Consider the following 7,096-nt stretch of genomic DNA (forward strand, 5'->3'; position numbering starts at 1 on the left):
ACAATCCGCGTCCGCGATTGCGGAGTGAGTAACTACCATATACTGAGTAAACTTTGTGAGGTCCACCATTATTTATATATCTTATCCACTCCGTACATCCATTTAAAACGATAATTTGAGAGGTTGATTTTAAAAATGTATCATATAAAATTTTCAAATGAACCACACCATAGGAAACAATTGAATTTAACGTCTACCGTTGAAAATTTCTTGGGGGCTACATAAATTTTGGATCAAGATCATATTTGTTTTTATCCCTTCATCCATGTCTATATGATCTTATGAACAGGTTAGATGACAAATAAACATCACTGTGGGGCCTAGTAAGGTTTCAACCGTGGAAATCATTATCGTCATTGTTTCCTGTGGTATGATCCACTTGATCTTTGGATATGCTTTAATTTTGGGATCAACCCCTTAAATTTGATGGAAAAACGGATGGACGGCGTGGATAGACCACATACATTCAAGGTGGGCCCAACTGAGTTTACTCGGTACGATGAGAATACTGAGTAACTCAGTAGGCAATCCGATTTCGAGGCGGATTAGCTGGTGTACAACACACCACCGATGTAGCTGGTGTGTTGAGGTCACCAAGTCCTGTGGTCCCATAATGAGGTATGAGTTATTTCCATACCGTCTGTCCACTCGGAGAGCTCGGTATTAATGCTTGAGCGCTAAAATAAGATAGATATAAATATCAAGTAGACCACAGTGAAAGAGGCAGTCGGGTTGAACGTCTACCATCTAAGCCCTTTCGGGATACAGAAATTTGGTATCAATATAATTTTTTTTTCCTCTTCATCAAACCCTTTCCGTATGACCTTATGAGGAGATTGAATGGAAAATAAACGTCACAGTGACCCTATAAATGTTTTAACGGTGAGAATCATTATTCCACTTCTATTTGTGGTGTCGTCCACTTGAGCTTTGGTTATGACTCAATTTTGAGATCAAGATCTAAAATGATCTTGCCAAATGTATGAACGATGTGGATATGATAAATACATCATTGCATGGCCCATATAACTTTGATTTCCTTTGAACCGTTTGGACAACTTGGAGTTCGAGGAGCGTCAGCGCTGCTCTTCCTGTGACACGTACCCACAAGCAGTATACCGCGGCTTGTGGATCGCCAGCCACGGGGCCGGTGGCAGGGAAGTAGCAATCCCTTTCCGGTTTACTCAGGCTGTGTTTCACGGCGGTTACACGCAACTCCCGTCCGTCTCTCCGTGTACAACAACCTCCATAATCCACTTGTTATGCTACCATAACCCACGTGTTATTAAAGAGCTGAGCTGCGGGGATTCATAATGGGTCCATCTTCCAATCAATCAAGAAGTCAGCAAGCCGGAAACGGACGGCTTGGCTACTCCCCCGCCACCGGCCCGTGGCCGGTGGTCGGTGCTGTATGGCCCACCATTATTTACGTATTTCATTATTCCGTTCATCCATTTTACATATCATTTTAGGACTTTATCCCAAAAGTTAGAGGGATATAAATATCAGGTGAACCACACAACAGGAAAATAATAATGATTGGATATCCACCATTTAAATCCTCTTAAGGCCTGCTACACTGTTTATTTGACATCCAATCTGTTGATTAGGTTATAAAGATCAGATGAAGGGAGAAAAACAAAGATCAGCTTGATCCAAAACTTTCATGCCCCTAAAAAGTTTTTAATAGCCAAAGTTCATTCAACACTATTTTCTATAACGTGGTCCAGTTGAAATTTGGATATACCTCATTTTTTGTCTCAGACCATAAAATAATCTGTAAAAATAGATAGACAGCATGGATGAAACACGTACATCATGGTGAGGCCCACAGAACACCGACCAGGGAGTAGCCAATCCGTTTCCGGGTAAACCAATCCTCTTTTGGGCTGCTGTCATGTCCGTGTGACATCCATTCCGTCCGTCAGCGTCCCAGGTCCTTTTAGGATGTGAGCCCAACAATAAATAAATTTCAAAACGCAAGTGAGCAACTTTGTAGAAAACAGTAGGGTTTGAAAACTTCATTAAAAGGTTTCAATTAGTAAGTGAGAGAGAGTTTTGAATTATATCGTGTACTGCACGTGCTGAATTTTGTCTCCGATGAGTGAGTGAGATTCGGTTCGCGACATTTCACTGTAGGGTCATGACACATGGACGTTAACGAGAGTGAAGGTTGTTGGGGAGATGGTTTCGATCCTTGCAGCTTAACTTTGTACACGTGGGGAAATAAGTTGGGTGTAAACTCTGTTTTAGAGTGCCTGGTTAAGCCAAAGCTCCGTGAGAAAATTACCACGGTAGACGCTACCTTTCATCCAGTGTCTTTTATATCTTTTATTAAGCATCTGAAACTTAACTTCTCATCATAGACCTTGCATGTACGGACAGCGAATTTGAGGACGAAAATACCCATCCTTTTGACTGCCATTCTCTTCCTTTCACTCCCTTTCCTCGCTCCAATTCGGAACAAAAAAGAGATGAAAAATCCTTTTTCTGCATGAAAATCCGTTGCTTGGATTGTACCATCCTCTCACCGGATCCCACCCTCTCCATGCATCTGCATTTTCTCCATTTTTTTTGAACAGTCCATCCACGGAAGAAAGCACGCACCATAGGTATAATGTAGTCTATTTCCCTAAACGGTGTAAATTTTTTGTGGGCCATTGAACTGCTGGATGAAGCTCGCATCTTTCTTTTTGGTTCATTCATGTAAAAATCATCCTATGAACATGATGGATTACAAATAGAACATCATTGTGGGGCATAACAAGGTTTCTACGGTGGAACCATTGCTTCATGTGGTATAATCTACTTGATATTTCGATATGCTACCATTTTGGGCTCAAACCCTTACTTTAATTAGATGGAAAAGCGGATGAACGTCGTGGATAGTCCATATACATTCAAGGCGGGCCCAACTCAGTTCACTCAGTACGATGAGAGCGTATTGAGCAAACTGTAAATCCAATTTGTGAGAGGTTTTGGTCCATTTGACCTACTTCTCGATAATATGCTCGAATCGTCGCCGACATTCCTGGTTCATAATTGGTGAAATTCCCTGAGCAATTTATAAATTTGATAGAGATATCATAAAAATATGATGGGGAACTTCCACGGATTCGTGTTATGTAACAGAAATTTTTTTGAACCACTCGGTCAATTTCATTAACTGCTCGGTCAATTTCACCGAAGAGAAATTGAATTTCATGTAAAGCTTGGTCAATTTCATTAACTGCTGGTCAAATTCACCAAAGAGCAAATTGTTAGGCTAGTTCAATTTCATTTAAAGTTCATTCCAATTCATGTTAGCCTCGCTGAATTTCATGTTAGCCTCGTTGAATTTCAAGTTAACCTCACTCAATTTCAAGCTTGCCTCACTCAAATTCATGTTTCCCTTGCTCAATTTCTAGGTTGCCTCACTCAATTTTCAACTTTCCTCGCTCAATTTTTAGCTTGCCTTTGTAATGCCCCGACTTTTCAAGAATCGAGTATATGACTCGTATCCCGAAAACCCGAATGTTAACCTTAAAGGATGGTCAAATTCAAGTGTGTGTGTGTGTGTGTGTGTGTGTGTGTGTGTGTGTATTTCTTTATCAGAGTAAGCAGATGAGGGTAAAATGAACAAGTCAACTGAAAGAGAAATTTGCATTTATATTTAGAATGTTCAAGAGGTCGTCCATAATGATTTATACAAACCAATGTCTCAACGTTAACAATTACAAGATTTATATACATGAAAAATATAAAGAAAATATATATAAATGAAAGCCGCAAGATCGCGCAGCTTCCTCAACATGTACAACCACGCATCCTTGACTATCATGACGGCTCCTAATTAGTCTGAACCTTCATACCACTTAAGCCTCCCTACCCTCCCGCACTACTTATATGGTTGTATATTTGATGGATGAGTAGCCAACTCAGTGTGAATTCCCCTCAAGATCACACACCGCCATATTAGGTAAGTATAGTTATAAAACATACAAAGCATACAAAACAATATATGATGCAATCTTATTAAATGCATGGACGTATGAGTGCACATCAACTGAGGATGCTCATATAGTTAGCTTTTGGGAAAAGCCCATGCAATGTGGTCGGTCACTAGCGAAAGTACATAGTACATGTGTAGTGCCAAACTCACCAAAAGTGGGTCAATAGTCGATGGTTTGAGAGCTAGCGAAATGATACCCCAACTAAATCCTATTAGGCACGTGCTACAACATCCACAATTAGCCACCCGTCATCGCTCGAATGCTATAAATGCATGATTAGCCTAACCATTATTAATCTGTACAACCAGTAGGTTTAAAAGCTCAAAGATCACTACAGGGAGCTCAGAGCCCAGCGTAGGCCAACAGCTTAGGCATAGTGTCACATTCCACCATCCTTAGCTCATGAGGCTACCACCTTAAGATGTTTAATGGAACCCAATCAGCTAATGGCCAATCATGTTCAGTTTACGGGGCTTATTATCGCATGGTTACACAAAATAAAACATCGAACTCATATAGGGCAAATACCAAAATAAAGCCACCTGGGCGAATTTCAAAACTAAGCCACTTAGGGCAATTATCAACCATGCGATAAAATACCATCCTTGAAAACCACTTAGATACAACAACCCTAAATGGTAGGCCGACATCAATGATCCATTTAGACCACCACTCAATAACCACTAAGCCGAAGGACCATTACAATCACAACCAGTCAGGTTACATCCCAAGTATAGGTGTACATTTATAAGTGAGGGTTTCCCACTGATGTACCAGTTTAAGTTTTAGAAGCAATTCACAAGTAATCCAATAACATGAATTAAATATACAGGATAAATATTAAGCATGTGATGTAGCAAGTCAATTCCAACAATTAACAGATGTGGTTATAGAATGGAGATATCATTTATAAATTTAAAGTAAAACTATAACTTAAGCTAATGAGAAAATGGAAAGCTCAGGGGGAAGAATTATCACCTTATTTTTTGAACCGCCTTCGCCATTGCTAGGAGGTACGTGCGCCCTTAGGGTCGAACCCTAACACAAATCATGAATCTTATACAATTAGATTCAAGTTCTAGGGTTCAAGATCATTGCCTAGGGTTTAAATTATTTATCTTAGGGTTTTAATGTAGGATCTAGGGTTTTGGTTACTTAGGCCTAGGATTTTATCCTATAGTTTAATACTAGGCTTATATTTTAGGATTTGTACTCTAATTATAATTATTATTATTTATTTTTGTACCATGAATGAAGTAATAGTCATAATATAAGCATTAAATGACCGACATTAACAAATATACCAACATTACCTACTACCATTATAGTGACTAATAATCTCTTAAATAATACAAGCAATAATAAGAGTTTTACTAACCATAATATAATAATGACTAACACCTAATAACATAGTAATAAAATTATACTAATCCCATGATAATATTATTTAATGATGATGATCATAACCACCAATAATAATTTTTTTGGGTGAAGACTAAAACACTTATGTTTAACCATTGTGATTTATATGTAATAACTTAGTATAGGTAATTTGCTAACGGTTAACCATGCTTAGTATTAGCAATCCTATTGATGATAATGAGGCTAGCATTGATAATAGAAACCGAAACAAATTCCAAATCAGGAAGGAGAAGGTGGACTCACCTTAGTCGACTCAGTTGATTCAACTTCGATTTAGCCGGGTCATCTCAGCGGCCACCAACAACTCTCCTCCTCCTACATCCTTCTTCTCTTTTCTTTTCTTCCCTGCTGGCTATACCCAAATGTCTAGATAGCCCAAATCCAACCCAACTCAGGCTGAGTCAACTTAGCAGCAATGCCCTGTCCACTATTTCTCCTTCGTTTCATCTCCTCGCTCTCTCTTCATTTTCTTCTACCTGGGAAAAGGGTCCAGTAATGTCTGCTAGACTCAGTGGCATGAGTTCAGCCAACCCAGGGACGAGTAGTATGACTCGGATTCTACTGCACCAACCTTACTCTCTTCTTCCTTTCCTTCTTCTTTTTCTTCTCTTCTTTCTCTCTACCTTTCTCTCCATCTTTCTCATATTCTTCTTCTTTCTCTCCTGCTTGCTGGAAACACCCAGTAATGACCGTCCATCCTGGCCTGACTCGGGCTCGGCCTGAGTGCAACGGTTGCACTAACGCACTCCCTCATTCTCTTCTCTCTCTCTCACTACTTCTTTCTCCCTACTACTCATCTCTCTTTTTCTTTCTTTACACCATGGGCACCACCAGTCGTTGAGAGTCCGAAAATGGCCTCGAACCAAATCTGGCTCGGTTTGGAGCGGTGAGGAAGATGAGTTACCATTAATTGCGAATCATCATGCATTGCCTCTTTCTCTAATCCAACAACTAGGGAAGGTCTGCACGCTTGCTAGGGAGCTTGTGGAACAGGGGTTTTGAAGCTTGGGAGAGAATTGGCTAGTGGGTTCGGACTTGGAAGCTCTCGGCCAGGTTTTTCTTGGGTAGACGCAATAACAAGGAGGAGAGGCCTTGCTGTCCGATTCTCCTTATCTTATACCTTAACCTAAGCTCCCTCAGCACCATCGAATGAGCAATGGACGAACCCGATTCGATCTGGTAGAAACAGCTTCCCCGAATGGTGGGTAGAAACCAAAACTGGCCTGGTTTTTCTTGGGACACCCTAAGCAAATGGGTGGCTGAGATGTTTTAGTAGAGGGACGGCTAGGATGGGTGGATCCGGCTTCACGTGGATTGCCAACCTGGCAACAACAGCAGGTTGCTATTTTTGAAAGGTTGTGTTTGTAGGACTCGTTTGCATCAGAGATTGTGCTCATGCACTTGCACTCCAACACGCGAGATGAGCTAGGTTTTGGTGGGGCCCAAGCCCCGGACATGATGGACGGTTCTGATCTGTGAAACGGTTGGTAATGATGGGCCACAACACGTCCCAATAGACATTGTCCGTCCGTTCGTCAGGGTGCTGGCGGGAGAGAGAATCCTCTCTTATTTAAGAAAGTTGCGAGTCAAGGGAGTTTGACCGAACAGGCACGCCCGGTGCACGGCGGGTACAGGTGCACTAGGTGCACTCACACCACGTATGGGGTCCACCATGATGTTTG

Source organism: Magnolia sinica, chromosome 2, assembly GCF_029962835.1.
Source record: "Magnolia sinica isolate HGM2019 chromosome 2, MsV1, whole genome shotgun sequence".
Lineage (NCBI taxonomy): Eukaryota > Viridiplantae > Streptophyta > Magnoliopsida > Magnoliales > Magnoliaceae > Magnolia > Magnolia sinica.